The following is an 18,807-nucleotide window of genomic DNA, read 5'->3' as shown; positions in this document are numbered from 1 at the left end:
CCACCACCAGGAATCACGCCCAGCAAGCCTCACGCTGCGGCAGCAGGCAGGAAGGCGGCTCTGGCGGTGCCGCACACCTGTGCGGGGCCGGCGCTGCAGTCCTGCCCTTTGCGCACCGAGCGCCCGTCGGCAGCGTGACGTGGGGTGGCGGCGGCATTTCCTTACCAGGAGGGGGCACCGAGCGTGGCCGCACCCCCCCACGGGCATTGGAGCATCGCACTGACGTTGCTGGCGGGCGGCAGCGTGGGGCACGGGGGCACCTCTGTGTCGCTTGCCAGGCAGCGGCGGTGAGCGCGGGCGAGCGCCACCCCCCGCACGAGCGGCGGCCGAGCGGCACGTCACTGCGCACACGCTCTCGAGGAACGGGCACGACGCTTGGTGAGGAGCAGCTGGAAGCCCCCAGGAATCCACGTGAAAGCGGCAACAAAACTATCCCTCGTGCTGCGTCACAGGGGCCGCGGCGGTAGCGAGGACTGCGCCGTGCTACGGGCGCCCACGAGCGGTGCGGCTGCCTGGCAGCCGAGTCTGCAGAACCTACAGCTCCTGGCACGCGCTGGCCAACGCGGCACGGCCGCCTGCACGCCAAGCGCTGTAAGACCCCGCATCCCAGCGTGACCCAGGGAACCAACGCGGCTGGCCAGAAACCCCACACGCCAGGACTACAGCTCCCGCTGGGTTGCGAGAGGCGGTTTTCTCTGCTTTCTGACCCTGCAGGAACACCATTGTTCACCCCTCCGAACCCCCACCAATGCACCCAGGAGCCTCACCACCGGCTCGGGGCAGCCCCTGCCACCACCTCCAACACTGCCACCCTGCAGGCACCGCCATCCTCCCCACGAGCTGCCAGCTGATGGCACGGCTCCACTCACCTTCTCCCTCGGTGCAGCCAGGGCCCAGCAATGCTCAGCGACTGCTCTGCTCCTCCCTTGGTTGACACCGACCCCTCTGACGGCTGCCTTGCTCTTAACAGCAGCACCCGCCCCTCCACCCGGAGCAAGCCCTTTACAGGGAGGGGCCGCTGCCATCAGCCTCACTGCCCACACCTGGGGCCCCTCCAGCCCCAGCCCACAGCTGGAGGCCATCACCCACCCCCACAGAGCATCATCACCCCTCCCAGCCCCTCACCTGGGGCAAAGGAAGCACAAAAGGCAGCCGGCAGCCAGCAAGTGTTTATTCAGTCACACACAGAACAAGTCCCAGAAGGGAGTGAGTCTGCTCCGGGGCTCAGGGCCCCTAATGCTGCCCCTGCCCCTGGCACACCTTGGCGCTTGTTCCCGGAGCCACGCTCCTCAGTCCAGCCGGGAACAGTCAGTCGGTTCCTGGAGCAACAAGCTGCAGGGCAGAGCTGGAAACTGCCAAACATGAGGAGCAAGATGCAGGACACAAGAAGACAGAAGAAAGGTGGCAGCTAGCTGACTAGTACGGGGGTAGAGAGAAAACAAGAGATGAGCAATGGGGCGGTGAGAGGATGGGGACAGGGAACCCAACGTGGATATGGAGAAAAAAAAGCAGCAGGGAGAGAAGAAAACAGGCAGCAGAAAGAAGAAGGAGGAGCAGGACAGAAACCAACAAAGAAGGACGAGGAGCAGCATAGAGATGCAGAAAAAAAAAAAAGCTGGGATGGGTGGCACGACAGACATGGAGGGGAAAAAAAAAAAAGGGGGGGGGAGCAGGGAGCTAGACCAAGCAAGATGGAAGAAAGACAAAAAAGCTCCAGAGAACAGGGCACAGAGGGAGGAAAAAGCAACAGCGATGGGGAGTCAGGACAGCAAACCATGGAGGGAAGGGGCAGGGAAGGAACACAAAACAAATCACATAGCTACATGTGACAGGGCAGAGAAGGAAGAATTAGGAAACAGGGACAGAGACACAGAAAAAATGAGACCTGGAGCCAAAAACTAATCCTGATGCATACAGAAAGAAGGGGGGTGGGGGTGGGGGGGTGTATTCTAAAACAGGGGAAACAGAGAGATGGAGAAAAGACAAAAGCAACAGACTACAAGGCATCGAGAGAGGAATTACTGAATAGTAACAGAGCGCCAGCCAGAAACAGGCCACAAAGCAGCAAAGATCACAGGGGGTACGGGGCACAGAGGAAGGAATTCACAAACCTGGCACAAGGAGCCAGACAGAGAGGCAAAAATTAAATGGTGAAAAGAGACAGACCGCAGGGCAGAGGGAGGAACTGATAAACAGGGACAGGGCACCCGACAGAGCATGATGGAGAACAGGGAAAAAAAATAGCAGCAAGCTACAGGGAAGAGGGAGGAATTAAAGAACAGTGACTGGAAGACAGACAGCGACACATGGAGAGAGAGAAGACAAAAGAGCGATGGGCAACAAGATGGATAGGGAGGAAATGAAAAACAGCAGAAGGGAGTCAGCCAGAGAGAAAGACACCGAGGAAAAAGGCCAGACAGGCTATGAGGGACGGAGGTACGAATGAAAAACGGGGGACAGGGAGCAGGCAAGAGAGAGATGGAGATCGCAGGGAATAGCAGCGGGTGCAGGAAGAAGAAAGAGGAATCAATAGGAACAGGGAGCTGGACAGAGAGGGATGGAGAAAGGCAACAAGAGCGGCAGGGTACAGGGCAGAGAAAGGGAAGACCTACAAGATGGGGACAGGGAGATGCTCCAAGCAAGACGGAAGATACAGGTGAGCAAAAAAAGTTGAGCAGCACCAGAAAGAGAGGAGTCTAGGAGAAAGACAGGGAGGGACCAGGCCACACAAGAGGGATGAGAGGGGCCCAAGAGCTCGGGACTTACTGCAGTTCTCCGCGCTGCCAGGAGAATTTGACAGGTCAGACTCCTCCTTCTGTTTGCCTTCTCCCTTCCTCTTCTACAGCTCCAGGTGCCTGGCTGTCCTCCACTTATGAGAAGATGTAGGTGTCTCACAGCTCTTACGAGATGAGGCCTGCTAGACACAGAACCTCATTCAATCACACACTACGTGCAGGAGTAGGACAGAGGAAAGAGAGAGAAACTGAGAAGTGAGGAGCAGAACGGAAGGATCGAGAGAGAAATGGACTGAGGAGTGATGCAAAAGGTACAGAACAAGCAGTCAGAAGTGCAGACAGAAAAAGAAAAGGGAGCAGCAAGACAAGAGAGAGAAAGTGAGAGAGGAAGGGGGAGCAAGGCAGAAGAATAGAAAGAAAAGGTATAGAGAAGAAAAAAAAAAAATCACAGCATGGGAAAGAGAGGGGCAGGAAGGGACTGGGGCATACAAGGGGGGCGACAGGGCCCCGAGGGCCCGGGACTCACCGCGGCTCTCGCTCCCGGCACTGCCGGGAGAACTGGACAGGTCAGATGCTTCTTTCTCCTTCCTTCCTCCTGCCCCTCCTCTTCTTCTGAAACTCCACTCGCCCGGCTGACCTCCCCCTAAAAGAATACGCGGGTGTCTCTCGGCTCTTACAAGACGTGGCTTCCGACACACGCAGCCTCGCTCGCTGGCTCGCTCCGCGGCCGTTCCGCGCCTGGGGTGACGCGCACAGACCCCGGGCGCACGCTGGCGGTCCGGCCCGCTGCGGACTGTGCAGAGGGCTCCTCGCTCACCCGGAGAGGCAGGCGCTCTCCCCCTGCAGGGCGAGGCGGCTGCTGCCCACATGCCCTTGACGTTCTCCTTCCTTCCCTTTCTCCGGCCCCTCCAGCTCCAGCCGCGGCGGCTCCCGCCCCGCTGCCCACGGCCGGGAAGGCTCGGCTCCGCCCGTCCCTTTCGGCCCCCGAGCCGTGAGGAGCGCCAGGCCGGGCTGGGCGCAGCCGACGGCATCCCCGGGGCAGGAACGGACACGCGCGGCCCCAGCGCGGCCTCGGGAGGGGGCACAGAGGCGGCAGGGACCCTTATTGCCGCGGACCGGCCCGGCCCGGCCCGGCCCGGCCGGAGCCCCAACACTCACCTCCGCCGCGCATGCGCACCCCCGGGCCGGGGGGCACACCGCGTCTCGGGGAGCCGCGGGCAGCCCGCGGGAAACCGCCACAAAACCGCCCCTCGGGCCGCGCCGGTACCGAGGGCTGTGCCGTGCCGCGCGCGCCCGCCAGCGCCGCGGCTGCGGGGAACCGAGAGCGCAGAAACTGCAGCTCCCGGCGTGCCCCGGGGAGCCAACATGGCCGACCGGAAGCCCCCTGCACGTGACTACGGCTCCCGCCGCGCCGCCCGCGCACCCGGAAGCCCGGCCGAGCGCAGCCCCGCGCGGCTCCGGGCAGCGCCGCCGCCGCCCGGCCCCGACGCGGAGCGGCCTCCGCCCCCGGTCCCGCCGCACCTTTCCCCGCAGCCGCCAGGCGACCGGCCGCGCGGCTCCGCTCCTGCCTCGGCTCGCACCGGCTCCTCCTCCAGCACCGGCCCCGGACAGGGAGGGGTCGCTGCCTGCAGCCTCCCTGCCCGCCCCTGCGGCTCCTCCGGCCCGGCCCGGCCCACGCTCCCCACCCCCCCCCCGGTAACTATAGCGACCAGCACCGTTAATAAACGCCGGAGATGCCCGTCACTCCTCCGAGCTCACGCTCTATGGGCCGCCGGTCCTCCGGTCGCGGGGCCGCCGCCGCGCACGCGCACTCCGGGGGCCGCCCGGCGCAGCCGCACGCCGCAGGTCGCCTCTCCCCGCCGGGGGAACCTTCCCCGGCCAGCGGGAGCAGCCGCTGGGCGAGACCGCTCCGGTGCGCGGGCCGACGGGACCAACGCTGCCAAATCTTATAACCCCCCGGAGAGGGAGGAGCTCCGGCACGGCCGCAGCGCAGGGCAGCGCAGTCTCGCCTTGTGACCCAGAACTCAGCGGGGTGACCGAAGTGTCGGTCAGAGCAGCCTCAGGGCTCTTTGGACGGGTGGAAGGGGGAGGAAAGCCTGTGACAACGCGACACGGGAGCGCAGAGTTGTTTTAAGGACGAAACAGCGTAACTTCGGTCCCTGGGAGACCAGTACAGTAACTATTAAAAGCACACGTATTGTTAGATATTTTTCCTAAACTCACATTTATCCAACTTAGTTTTTCAAATCCTGGTGATAGCAGAAATAGTTTTTTTTTTTAAATAAAACCCAGATAAATCCAGGAACATTTCTGCCCGCGTTCAGCCGCTCTTCTGGAGCGTACGCTAGGAGCTGGAGAACCCGAGCAAGCTGTCTGATTATATTTACGGCAGCTCTGGCCCCGACAGCTCCCCCGTCCGTCCCCTTGCCAGGAACTAGCGCCGCGGCGGCTACAGCTCAGCCCAAAGCCAAACCGACACCGACCTCGGCTCTGGAAAGCGCCACCTCATCTCCCCCTGTTCTGCTGATTAGGGATATCAATTCAACTCAGACACCAGAGTGAAAGGAGCAGGCGTATTTTATTAGAAATAGCTAAATAATAACAGAAGAATACAGAAAACACACAGTAAGAAAAGACGGAATAGTGCACTCACACAGACAGGAAAATACAGGGTAATGCATCAAATCCTGACTGCCTGAGAGAGAGGGAACAGCGATTAAAAAAGATCCCTCAGCACCTGCACCCGTTGCCATCACCCAGACCCGCAGGCAGCCCCGGTTACAGCGAGGGTTTGCAGAGCCTTTCCCGGCAAGTGGGAAACCCTACGCGGTGCGTCCACCCGTAGGTGAGGCCTCCAAAGTCGCTGTGAGCGGGTCCACCCTTCTATACCCCAAAATCGGCAAGCCAGAAGAGCTGGCACCTTGGTTTGGAGCGGAAATATCTGGTTTCAATCTCACATTAGATTCCCCCGGAGCCTGGCCAGGGCTCAGGGGAGAAGCTAAGGGAGCTCCTCTGCTTACCCAGGCAGACTAGGTGCAAGGGCTCACGTCAGGCCACAGGGCCAGACTACGGTCTCCACGACCCGGTTATTTTATCCCCACACAAAGAAAGATAAATGTACATTCAAGAGAGCTACGTCTTCCACACCTCTTTCACTAACGATGACATACTGAGTGAGCAGCTTCGGCTCAGGGCCTGTTGTTCAGGCTTCGATACTTCCACTTTTTACATCGGAATAGGTGGTTGGTTATCACTTAGTAAAATACCTGTTAGCACAATGGTTAACAGTTATAAAATACACAGGACTCGTCTACAGGTCAACTCTGGCTTGGCCCTATTGTCCAAGCCTTAGCGCTTCACCCCGAGAGTCCCCTTGCAAGCAGCCAGGACCAACACACGCCGCAAACATTCCAGCGGCTGCCAAAGGTTAAAATCCCACGCGCAGCGCCACGTGGCAGGCAGCGGTTAAAGCCGAGCTGGGCAGAAAAGGAGCTAAATGGGGAACACCCAGTTGGAGAAAGCATCTGACTGAGCACCCCCGGCACTGAACAGATGGGGAAAGGGTGGGCACAAACGCCCTTTTGGGGCAGGGAAGAGGAACGTGCTCCTCCAGAGGCTGAGATCCAGCCGCTTCCTTCCCCGTACAGGTGCGGAAAGAGAAGCACTCAGAGCAGGGGAATCCACCTCCAAAACCCTGCTCCCGACTGCTCTTCCCCCGGCATCCCACGCAGCCTCAAAGGGCGCTGCGGGGGGCTGCAGAGCCCTCCCGCTCCCCACGGCTGGTGCAGCCACATCCAAGTACAGGAAGGAGTTTTGAGAAAACTTCAGGAAGTTGGGTCATCGTCAGGTGGAATGGGAGCAGGTTCTAAAACTGGAGAACTACCAAGAGCCGAGTACTTGCTCACGAGGCAAAGAAAACATCCCCAAAGGGGCAGGGACGCTGGAGGCAACCACAGCCCAGGTGACAGGGAGATCCCCTGCCCAGGAGGGCTTTCTCTCGCCTCTTTGCCGGACCGCTGCCGCTACTCCTCCCGCTCGCTCTTGCCTCGCAGGTCCTTCTGCACGCGGTGGATGTCTCTCCCTTCTTCTCCACGACCAACTGCTGCAAGAGCAGGAGAATGCCATCAGGTCCAAGAGCGACGACGGTCCTGGGTGAGAGCTGGCCACAGCACCACCTGAACACCGGCCGCCCTCACACACCCCTATACCCCCACCCCCCCGAAAAAACCTCACAGATCGGCTTTTCTTACCCAATCGGTGCTCCGGTGCTGCCACACGTGGAGTCGCGGCCGGCGCTGGAGCTGGGCTCGGAGTCGGGCACTCTGGGCAAATGGAGCTGGGCATGCAGAGCGGCGGCCACCGAGGCTGCGCCCCTGCTTACAGGGGGCTCGAGCCGCTGCCGGGACTGCAAAGTGCCCGGGACTGCAGGGCACGGGCCAGGCCCCGACTTACAGGGCAGCCCCTGTCCCAAAGGCCCACGAGGCCCCTCCTCTCCGCTACAGGGCCGCCACCCCACACAAGGCGCCAGCCAAGCACTATCGAGAGTGCTGGGCGCCGTCTGCCCTGAAGGCAGGTGAATCGGCAGCAGCGGCCCTTTCCCAAGAGGTTCTGGGGGCTGGGGAAGCAGAACTTCCCGAGGGGGGTTTCTCATCGCTGGGGAGAAGCTGCCGCGTCACTGCGGAGCAGCTGGTTGCAAGGGGCTGGCGGCTGAGGCCCACCACTGCTGCCTGTCCCCCTAAATCTCCCCCTGCCCTGCCGTACCCCTGTCCCCTCTCCCTCTATGCTTTAAGCCCCCAGGCCGCCGGGCACCACCAGGTGAGAAAATGGGGTCTGAGGCGGCTCAGGCCGGGGCAGGGGGCAGGAGGGAGGAAGGAGGGCCGGGGGCCAGAGCACGCTGAGGGAAGGTCCCTCAGGCGGCCGGCTTCCCCGTCGTCCAGGCAGAGGAGCTGGCGCCCGACCGCGCCTTCCTTCCAGGCACCAGCTCCCGGAGAAGGAAGAAGGAAGAGGCATCCGTGGCCTGCGGAAGAAACTACGAGGCGAGGGCAAGCGAGAGGAGGAGCGGCACGCTGAAACCGGGGAAAGAGAAAGGGGCTGCGGGCAAAGGGCCCTCCCTGTCACCACGGCTGCTGTGGGACAAGAGCGTCCTGGGCAACTCTGGGAGGGTCTCGAGGACTCTGGGGCAGGTACTTGGCTCAGGGCCGTTCCCTGCGTTTCTAGAGGCTACCGCGGTTCTCGGTGAAGGGGACACAACTGCCGAGCGTTTGCCCTCGAAGGCCGGGGGCCGCAGACGCCCGCTCGCTACCCGCTCCTCCTGCCGAGGGCGGGGGACGGGCACAACCCCGCTTACAGGGCCGTCGGGTCAGAGGGCTCCACGGCTCGTGGCACTCGCCCCGAGTACGGGGCCGGCACGCTGGCAGGTCGCCAGCAGGACAGGCAGCCACCCAGGCCCAGACTGCGGGCGGGTCGCGCGTCGGCCGTGCTACGACCGCGCGGCTTGGCTCCGTCCTTGGAAAGGAGGGGCCAGCCGGGACTCGCCCTCCGCTCGCGGGCTCAGCGGGGACCGACCCCCTGTTGCTGCACAGAGCCCCTCTTTCCCTCCCGGGAAGTTTAAGCTAAGTACGCTGCAGCGATTTCAACAGGGGCCTAAACAAGAAGCTCCTTCACTCGCTCACTCGCTCCGACGCGGACACAGGCAGGCACACGGACACGGACAGGGGGAAAGAAAACTTCCCAGAAGAGAGAGCGAGCTCTGTGCAGCCAATGTCTGGGGAGCCGTCCCCTCCCGCGAGCAAGAGAGCAGAGCCTCGGACCTGCCCCCCCGGACGCACGGAGCCCAGAGGGACTCAACGTGCCACGGGGCTTCGCGGGGGACCGAGGGACAAGTGCCGCGACACGCCCCGACTCCAGGGGGTCACGCTGGCCAGGCCGCCAGCAGGCAAGAAAGCCGCCAGGGCCGGGGAAACAGCCCTCCCCTGCCTACAGGGCGGGCTTGGCGGCCAGAGAGCCCCATTTGCCCCTCGGTGCGGGGACGGCGCCGCTCTCTCCTTACAGGGTCGCCCCTCTCTCCGGGCAGCCAAACCGTCGGGGCAAGGGGGCAAAAGGCCAGAGACCCGAGCCCTGCTTACAGGGAGGTCACCCGGCGCAGCGCCGGCCAGGACACCAAAGGTGCCGGCAACGGTGCCGTGGGGAGGCCCCTTTGCCCTGAGCTCCCGCCTCTCCCCCCAGCCCTCTCTTCAGCCTGCCGCTCCTCCTCTCCCTCGCTCTGGCCTCGCAGCTCCTTCACGATGCCTCGTCTTGCTTCTCGAGGAGCTGGTGCTCGGAAGGAAGGCGCAGCCAGGCGCCAGCTCCCCCACCCGGAGGACAGAGCAGAGGCCCCGGCCCTGCTGCCAGGCCCCCCCCCGCGCCCAAGTTACAGGCCGGCCGGCCTGGCTGCGGCTCCCCACCACGGCGCGCTTTAGGAGCTCCGCTTCCCGCCCCGGCCGCAGAGACGGCGCCGCTCACCCCCCTTAGAGGGTTGCCACCTGCCCGGCAGCCTGACCACGGGGTGACGTGGCAAAAGGCCGGCAAAAACCCAAAGACCCGAGCCCTGCTTACAGGGGGGTCACCCGGCACAAAGCCGGCCAGGGCACCAAAGGTCCTGGCGACACGCTGGTGCGACCACAGCCCCGGTGACAGGGAGGTCCCTTTGCCCAGAGCGCCCTTCTCCTGCCTCCTCTTGCTGCCCAGACTTCCTCCGCTCTTGGCCTGCAGCGGTACAGGACGGAGACCTCCACGCTGCTCCGCCGCCTGCTGCAAGGGCAGGAGGATGCCGTCAGGTCCGAGAGCGATGCTGGTCCCCGGCGAGAGCTGGCCACAGCACCACCCGAACCCCGGCCGCCCTCCCACCACCCACCCCGCGAAAAAACCTCGCAGATCGGCTTTCCTCACCCAGTCGGTGCTCCAGTGCTTCGTGCAGGGACCGTGACGGGCACTCGTCTGCAATGGGCTCCTGGCAGCGTCCGTCAGGGCCTGGACCCTCCTCAGCCCCTGAGGTGATGGCGGTCCCTCCTCATGCAGCTCCAGTCCCCCCCCACGCGCCCTGACGCAGGTCTGCTGCCCCTCCTAGGCGACGGCACTGGCCCCCCACCCTGCAGCAGCTTTGATCCCCCGCCAAGGTGGCTCCAATCCCTCGGCCCCGAGTCGATCCGGTTCTTGCTGAGGCAGCGCCGACTTGCGCTCCCCTTTTCCTCAGGCGGCCGCTCCGCCCCTCACAGCGGCGCTTTGCCCAGAGCGCGCTTCTCTTTCTTCCGCTTGCTGCCCAGACTTCCTTCGCTGCTCCTCCTGCTAACCCTTGCCTTGCACGGCCTTCCGCATGCGGTGGATGTCTCTCCCTTCTCCACCACCAAGTGCTGCAAGAGCAGGAGGGTGCCGTCAGGCCTGAGAGGGACGACGGTCCCCGGCGAGAGCCTGACACGGCACCACCCGAACCCTGGCTGCCCTCCCACACCACTATTCCTCTATACCCCCCCCCCCTCCCCGAAAAAACCTCACAGATCGGCTTTTCTTACCCAATCGGTGCTCCGGTGCTGCCACACGTGGAGTCGCGGCCGGCGCTGGAGCTGGGCTCGGAGTCGGGCACTCTGGGCAAATGGAGCTGGGCATGCAAAGCGGCGGCCACCGAGGCTGCGCCCCTGCTTACAGGGGGCTCGAGCCGCTGCCGGGACTGCAAAGTGCCCGGGACTGCAGGGCACGGGCCAGGCCCCGACTTACAGGGCAGCCCCTGTCCCAAAGGCCCACGAGGCCCCTCCTCTCCGCTACAGGGGCACCCTGACCCGCACCCCGCTAACAGGGCCGCCACCACACACAAGGCGCCAGCCAAGCACTATCGAGAGTGCTGGGCGCCGTCTGCCCTGAAGGCAGGTGAATCGGCAGCAGCGGCCCTTTCCCAAGAGGTTCTGGGGGCTGGGGAAGCAGAACTTCCCGAGGGGGGTTTCTCATCGCTGGGGAGAAGCTGCCGCGTCACTGCGGAGCAGCTGGTTGCAAGGGGCTGGCGGCTGAGGCCCACCACTGCTGCCTGTCCCCCTAAATCTCCCCCTGCCCTGCCGTACCCCTGTCCCCTCTCCCTCTATGCTTTAAGCCCCCAGGCCGCCGGGCACCACCAGGTGAGAAAATGGGGTCTGAGGCGGCTCAGGCCGGGGCAGGGGGCAGGAGGGAGGAAGGAGGGCCGGGGGCCAGAGCACGCTGAGGGAAGGTCCCTCAGGCGGCCGGCTTCCCCATCGTCCAGGCAGAGGAGCCGGCGCCCGACCGCGCCTTCCTTCCAGGCACCAGCTCCCGGAGAAGGAAGAAGGGAGAGGCATCCGTGGCCTGCGGAAGAAACTACGAGGCGAGGGCAAGCGAGAGGAGCGGCACGCTGAAACCGGGGAAAGAGAAAGGGGCTGCGGGCAAAGGGCCCTCCCTGTCACCACGGCTGCTGTGGGACAAGAGCGTCCTGGGCAACTCTGGGAGGGTCTCGAGGACTCTGGGGCAGGTACTTGGCTCAGGGCCGTTCCCTGCGTTTCTAGAGGCTACCGCGGTTCTCGGTGAAGGGGACACAACTGCCGAGTGTTTGCCCTCGAAGGCCGGGGGCCGCAGACGCCCGCTCGCTACCCGCTCCTCCTGCCGAGGGCGGGGGACGGGCACAACCCCGCTTACAGGGCCGTCGGGTCAGAGAGCTCCACGGCTCGTGGCACTCGCCCCGAGTACGGGGCCGGCACGCTGGCAGGTCGCCAGCAGGACAGGCAGCCACCCAGGCCCAGACTGCGGGCGGGTCGCGCGTCGGCCGTGCTACGACCGCGCGGCTTGGCTCCGTCCCTGGAAAGGAGGGGCCAGCCGGGACTCGCCCTCCGCTCGCGGGCTCAGCGGGGACCGACCCCCTGTTGCTGCACAGAGCCCCTCTTTCCCTCCCGGGAAGTTTAAGCTAAGTACGCTGCAGCGATTTCAACAGGGGCCTAAACAAGAAGCTCCTTCACTCGCTCCGACGCGGACACAGGCAGGCACACGGACACGGACAGGGGGAAAGAAAACTTCCCAGAAGAGAGAGCGAGCTCTGTGCAGCCAATGTCTGGGGAGCCGTCCCCTCCCGCGAGCAAGAGAGCAGAGCCTCGGACCTGCCCCCCCGGACGCACGGAGCCCAGAGGGACTCAACGTGCCACGGGGCTTCGCGGGGGACCGAGGGACAAGTGCCGCGACACGCCCCGACTCCAGGGGGTCACGCTGGCCAGGCCGCCAGCAGGCAAGAAAGCCGCCAGGGCCGGGGAAACAGCCCTCCCCTGCCTACAGGGCGGGCTTGGCGGCCAGAGAGCCCCATTTGCCCCTCGGTGCGGGGACGGCGCCGCTCTCTCCTTACAGGGTCGCCCCTCTCTCCGGGCAGCCAAACCGTCGGGGCAAGGGGGCAAAAGGCCAGAGACCCGAGCCCTGCTTACAGGGAGGTCACCCGGCGCAGCGCCGGCCAGGACACCAAAGGTGCCGGCAACGGTGCCGTGGGGAGGCCCCTTTGCCCTGAGCTCCCTCCTCTCCCCCCAGCCCTCTCTTCAGCCCGCCGCTCCTCCTCTCCCTCGCTCTGGCCTCGCAGCTCCTTCACGATGCCTCGTCTTGCTTCTCGAGGAGCTGGTGCTCGGAAGGAAGGCGCAGCCAGGCGCCAGCTCCCCCACCCGGAGGACAGAGCAGAGGCCCCGGCCCTGCTGCCAGGCCCCCCCCCGCGCCCAAGTTACAGGCCGGCCGGCCTGGCTGCGGCTCCCCACCACGGCGCGCTTTAGGAGCTCCGCTTCCCGCCCCGGCCGCAGAGACGGCGCCGCTCACCCCCCTTAGAGGGTTGCCACCTGCCCGGCAGCCTGACCACGGGGTGACGTGGCAAAAGGCCGGCAAAAACCCAAAGACCCGAGCCCTGCTTACAGGGGGGTCACCCGGCACAAAGCCGGCCAGGGCACCAAAGGTCCTGGCGACACGCTGGTGCGACCACAGCCCCGGTGACAGGGAGGTCCCTTTGCCCAGAGCGCCCTTCTCCTGCCTCCTCTTGCTGCCCAGACTTCCTCCGCTCTTGGCCTGCAGCGGTACAGGACGGAGACCTCCACGCTGCTCCGCCGCCTGCTGCAAGGGCAGGAGGATGCCGTCAGGTCCGAGAGCGATGCTGGTCCCCGGCGAGAGCTGGCCACAGCACCACCCGAACCCCGGCCGCCCTCCCACCACCCACCCCGCGAAAAAACCTCGCAGATCGGCTTTCCTCACCCAGTCGGTGCTCCAGTGCTTCGTGCAGGGACCGTGACGGGCACTCGTCTGCAATGGGCTCCTGGCAGCGTCCGTCAGGGCCTGGACCCTCCTCAGCCCCTGAGGTGATGGCGGTCCCTCCTCATGCAGCTCCAGTCCCCCCCCACGCGCCCTGACGCAGGTCTGCTGCCCCTCCTAGGCGACGGCACTGGCCCCCCACCCTGCAGCAGCTTTGATCCCCTGCCAAGGTGGCTCCAATCCCTCGGCCCCGAGTCGATCCATTTCTTGCTGAGGCAGCGCCGACTTGCGCTCCCCTTTTCCTCAGGCGGCCGCTCTGCCCCTCACAGCGGCGCTTTGCCCAGAGCGCGCTTCTCTTTCTTCCGCTTGCTGCCCAGACTTCCTTCGCTGCTCCTCCTGCTAACCCTTGCCTTGCACGGCCTTCCGCATGCGGTGGATGTCTCTCCCTTCTCCACCACCAAGTGCTGCAAGAGCAGGAGGGTGCCGTCAGGCCTGAGAGGGACGACGGTCCCCGGCGAGAGCCCGACACGGCACCACCCGAACCCTGGCTGCCCTCCCACACCACTATTCCTCTATACCCCCCCCCCTCCCCGAAAAAACCTCACAGATCGGCTTTTCTTACCCAATCGGTGCTCCGGTGCTGCCACACGTGGAGTCGCGGCCGGCGCTGGAGCTGGGCTCGGAGTCGGGCACTCTGGGCAAATGGAGCTGGGCATGCAAAGCGGCGGCCACCGAGGCTGCGCCCCTGCTTACAGGGGGCTCGAGCCGCTGCCGGGACTGCAAAGTGCCCGGGACTGCAGGGCACGGGCCAGGCCCCGACTTACAGGGCAGCCCCTGTCCCAAAGGCCCACGAGGCCCCTCCTCTCCGCTACAGGGGCACCCTGACCCGCACCCCGCTAACAGGGCCGCCACCACACACAAGGCGCCAGCCAAGCACTATCGAGAGTGCTGGGCGCCGTCTGCCCTGAAGGCAGGTGAATCGGCAGCAGCGGCCCTTTCCCAAGAGGTTCTGGGGGCTGGGGAAGCAGAACTTCCCGAGGGGGGTTCCTCATCGCTTGGGAGAAGCTGCCGCGTCACTGCGGAGCAGCTGGTTGCAAGGGGCTGGCGGCTGAGGCCCACCACTGCTGCCTGTCCCCCTAAATCTCCCCCTGCCCTGCCGTACCCCTGTCCCCTCTCCCTCTATGCTTTAAGCCCCCAGGCCGCCGGGCACCACCAGGTGAGAAAATGGGGTCTGAGGCGGCTCAGGCCGGGGCAGGGGGCAGGAGGGAGGAAGGAGGGCCGGGGGCCAGAGCACGCTGAGGGAAGGTCCCTCAGGCGGCCGGCTTCCCCGTCGTCCAGGCAGAGGAGCCGGCGCCCGACCGCGCCTTCCTTCCAGGCACCAGCTCCCGGAGAAGGAAGAAGGGAGAGGCATCCGTGGCCTGCGGAAGAAACTACGAGGCGAGGGCAAGCGAGAGGAGGAGCGGCACGCTGAAACCGGGGAAAGAGAAAGGGGCTGCGGGCAAAGGGCCCTCCCTGTCACCACGGCTGCTGTGGGACAAGAGCGTCCTGGGCAACTCTGGGAGGGTCTCGAGGACTCTGGGGCAGGTACTTGGCTCAGGGCCGTTCCCTGCGTTTCTAGAGGCTACCGCGGTTCTCGGTGAAGGGGACACAACTGCCGAGTGTTTGCCCTCGAAGGCCGGGGGCCGCAGACGCCCGCTCGCTACCCGCTCCTCCTGCCGAGGGCGGGGGACGGGCACAACCCCGCTTACAGGGCCGTCGGGTCAGAGGGCTCCACGGCTCGTGGCACTCGCCCCGAGTACGGGGCCGGCACGCTGGCAGGTCGCCAGCAGGACAGGCAGCCACCCAGGCCCAGACTGCGGGCGGGTCGCGCGTCGGCCGTGCTACGACCGCGCGGCTTGGCTCCGTCCTTGGAAAGGAGGGGCCAGCCGGGACTCGCCCTCCGCTCACGGGCTCAGCGGGGACCGACCCCCTGTTGCTGCACAGAGCCCCTCTTTCCCTCCCGGGAAGTTTAAGCTAAGTACGCTGCAGCGATTTCAACAGGGGCCTAAACAAGAAGCTCCTTCACTCGCTCACTCGCTCCGACGCGGACACAGGCAGGCACACGGACACGGACAGGGGGAAAGAAAACTTCCCAGAAGAGAGAGCGAGCTCTGTGCAGCCAATGTCTGGGGAGCCGTCCCCTCCCGCGAGCAAGAGAGCAGAGCCTCGGACCTGCCCCCCCGGACGCACGGAGCCCAGAGGGACTCAACGTGCCACGGGGCTTCGCGGGGGACCGAGGGACAAGTGCCGCGACACGCCCCGACTCCAGGGGGTCACGCTGGCCAGGCCGCCAGCAGGCAAGAAAGCCGCCAGGGCCGGGGAAACAGCCCTCCCCTGCCTACAGGGCGGGCTTGGCGGCCAGAGAGCCCCATTTGCCCCTCGGTGCGGGGACGGCGCCGCTCTCTCCTTACAGGGTCGCCCCTCTCTCCGGGCAGCCAAACCGTCGGGGCAAGGGGGCAAAAGGCCAGAGACCCGAGCCCTGCTTACAGGGAGGTCACCCGGCGCAGCGCCGGCCAGGACACCAAAGGTGCCGGCAACGGTGCCGTGGGGAGGCCCCTTTGCCCTGAGCTCCCTCCTCTCCCCCCAGCCCTCTCTTCAGCCCGCCGCTCCTCCTCTCCCTCGCTCTGGCCTCGCAGCTCCTTCACGATGCCTCGTCTTGCTTCTCGAGGAGCTGGTGCTCGGAAGGAAGGCGCAGCCAGGCGCCAGCTCCCCCACCCGGAGGACAGAGCAGAGGCCCCGGCCCTGCTACCAGGCCCCCCCCCGCGCCCAAGTTACAGGCCGGCCGGCCTGGCTGCGGCTCCCCACCACGGCGCGCTTTAGGAGCTCCGCTTCCCGCCCCGGCCGCAGAGACGGCGCCGCTCACCCCCCTTAGAGGGTTGCCACCTGCCCGGCAGCCTGACCACGGGGTGACGTGGCAAAGGGCCGGCAAAAACCCAAAGACCCGAGCCCTGCTTACAGGGGGGTCACCCGGCACAAAGCCGGCCAGGGCACCAAAGGTCCTGGCAACACGCTGGTGCGACCACAGCCCCGGTGACAGGGAGGTCCCTTTGCCCAGAGCGCCCTTCTCCTGCCTCCTCTTGCTGCCCAGACTTCCTCCACTCTTGGCCTGCAGCGGTACAGGACGGAGACCTCCACGCCGCTCCGCCGCCTGCTGCAAGGGCAGGAGGATGCCGTCAGGTCCGAGAGCGATGCTGGTCCCCGGCGAGAGCTGGCCACAGCACCACCTGAACCCCGGCCGCCCTCCCACCACCACCACCATCCCCCCTCCCCACGAAAAAAACTCACAGATTGGCTTTCCTCACCCAGTCCGAGCTCCAGCACTTCCTGCAGGGATGTCTACGATGGGCGCTTTTCTCCTCCGGGCTCCTGGCCGCGTTCAGCGAGGCTTGGACTCTCCTCCGCCCCTGAGGCGATGGCCGTCCCTCCTCAGGCAGCTCCAGTCCCCTCTCACCGGCCCTGAGGAAGCTCCACTCCCCCACCCCCCGCCGTTGACGACACTCCCCCCCCAGGGTGATGACACCACCCCACTCCCCCCCACCAAGCGACGACACTGCTCCCCGCCCCCCCCCCCGCCGAGGCGACAGCAATGCTCCCCCCCCCGCCGAGTCGACGACACTGCTCCCCCCCCACATCCGCCGAGGCGACGACACTGCTCCCCCCCCCTCCCCCGCCGAGGCGACGACACTGCTCCCCGCCCCCCCTCCGCCGAGGCGACGACACTTCTCCCCCCCCCCCCCTCCGCCGAGGCGACGACACTGCTTCCCCCCCCCCCTCCGCCGAGGCGACGACACTGCTTCCCCCCCCACCTCCGCCGAGGCGACGACACTGCTTCCCCCCCCACCTCCGCCGAGGCGACGACACTGCTCCCCCCCCCCCCCTCCGCCGAGGCGACGACACTGCTCCACCCCCCCCCTCCGCCGAGGCGACGACACTGCTTCCCCCCCCAGCTCCGCCGAGGCGACGACACTGCTCCACCCCCCCCCCTCCGCCGAGGCGACGACACTGCTCCCCCCCCCCCCCCCCCGCCGAGGCGACGACAACGACACCGATCCCCTCCCCAAGGCGGCTCCCGTCCCGTCCCGTCCCCCCCCTGTTCCCAAGTAGTCGAACCGGTACTTCCCCAGGCAGCTTCGACTCCTACTCGCCCCTTCCCCGGGCAGGTCCCCCTCAGGCGACCGCTCCGCCCCTCACAGCGGCGCTTTGTTCAGAGCGCCCTTCTCTTTCCTCTTGCTGTCCAGACTTCCTCCGCTGCTCCTCCCGCTCGCTCTTGCCTCGCAGGTCCTTCCACACGCAGTGGACATCTCTCCCTTCTTCGCCACCAGCTGCTGCAAGGGCAGGAGTGTCCCGTCAGGTCTGAGAAGGACGCCGGTCCCCGGCGAGAAGTGTCCACAGCACCACCCGAACCCCGGCCGCCCTCCAACCCCCCCTTCCCCCCCGAAAAAAAACTCACAGATCGGCTTTTATCACCAGAGTCGATGCTCCAGCACTTCCTGCAGGGACGACCGCGCCGGGCACTCCTCTGCTCCAGGCACCTTGCCGCGCCTGGCGGGTCCAGGACTCTCCTGAGCCCCTCAGACAATGGCGCTCGCCCCCCCACAGGCGACTCGGGTCCACCCCCGCCCGCCCCGAGCCGAGCCGAGCCGATGAGGTCCCCGCCGAGGCGGCGCCGATCGCCGAGCAGCCTTTTCCGGGGGCGCCGCTCCCGCTCCTCTCAGGCGGCCGCGCGGCGCCTCACTGCTGCGCGCGCCGTTCCCGCCCTTCGCCTCAGGCGGCCGCGCGGCGCCTCACTGCTGCGCGCGCCGTTCCCGCCCTTCGCCTCAGGCGAAAGCTCCGCCCCTCGCCTCGGCGCGCGGCGTTCCCGCCCGCCGAAAGCGTCGGGGGCGTGCCGAAAGCGTCGGGGGCGTGCCGAAAGCGTCGGGGGCGTGCCGAAAGCGTCGGGGGCGTGCCGAAAGCGCCGGGGGCGTGCCGAAAGCGTCGGGCATCGGGGCTTCCCGCAGTGGTGGCTGCGCTGTTGCTGGGGTCTGGCGGGCGACGAGCGGAACTCGAACCGCGCCACCGGCCAGTGCGGCAAGTGCAGGGCCGCCCCCCTTCGGTAGCGCGCCCTCCCAGCCCGAGGCGCCGCCGTCGCCCAGTTCCGGAGCCGCCGGCGCCGGTCTACAGACGAGTGATCTCGATGGTGTTTCGGTAACTCGGCGGGACCCGCAGCGGGGCTGGTGGCCGCGTGTGGGCCGCGGTGGCGGTGGGGCGCAGAGCCGTGCGGGAGCGGCCGCCGCCTCGCCCTATCTGCGGCATTCGCCTTTCCCGGCGGCGGGGTCACTGGTCGGGCCTTGGGCCGGAGGTCGCCCAGGGAGTGCGGCGGGGCCCTGCCGCCAGAACTTAGTCTGCCTGGTCAGTCTGACCGAGGCCCTGCACGGGGTGTTTCTGTTGGAGCAGCGTTCTGCTTCTGCTCTGCTCATGTCGTTCAGTGAACAAGGTTCGAAACAAACGCTTCTAGAGAACTTCTAATAGAGCCCTGGATTTACATTGCCTTATGCTCCTCCTGTGGTACCCTGGAGCACCGGCTCTCCCTTATTGCCCAATACTTGGTCAACCTCTCAGTGAATAGTTGTAATTTTTCCATGAACTCTGAATTCTGTGGTTTATTTTTGCCTACATACAAGAATCTCCAAGTGACTCTGAGGTTAAGTTGTATGCTGGTCCCCCCCGTCTGATATTTAGGGTGGAGTAGGTACTAAAACACCTGAGAAGATAGATGACTTTTGGTCCACTGAAAAACGGTGCAAATTGGAAAAGG

The 18,807-nt window shown here is 65.7% G+C and overlaps 1 long non-coding RNA gene across 2 annotated transcripts; it reads right to left on the bottom strand.

The window, feature by feature from the left end:
• Positions 1-1,179: 1,179 nt before the first annotated feature.
• On the bottom strand, positions 1,180-4,396 carry LOC141964567 (uncharacterized). 2 transcript variants are annotated; one of them, XR_012634352.1, is made up of 4 exons: positions 4,257-4,396; positions 3,262-3,378; positions 2,767-2,914; positions 1,180-2,608 (listed from the first exon to the last, which is right to left on the bottom strand). It is a non-coding gene; the product is annotated as an uncharacterized LOC141964567 (long non-coding RNA). The 2 variants fall into 2 exon arrangements; XR_012634351.1 differs by lacking the exon at positions 4,257-4,396 and adding an exon at positions 3,894-4,034.
• Positions 4,397-18,807: the final 14,411 nt, after the last annotated feature.

This window comes from Athene noctua, chromosome 11, assembly GCF_965140245.1.
Source record: "Athene noctua chromosome 11, bAthNoc1.hap1.1, whole genome shotgun sequence".
NCBI lineage: Eukaryota > Metazoa > Chordata > Aves > Strigiformes > Strigidae > Athene > Athene noctua.
This window is presented reverse-complemented; position numbering and strand designations above follow the sequence as displayed.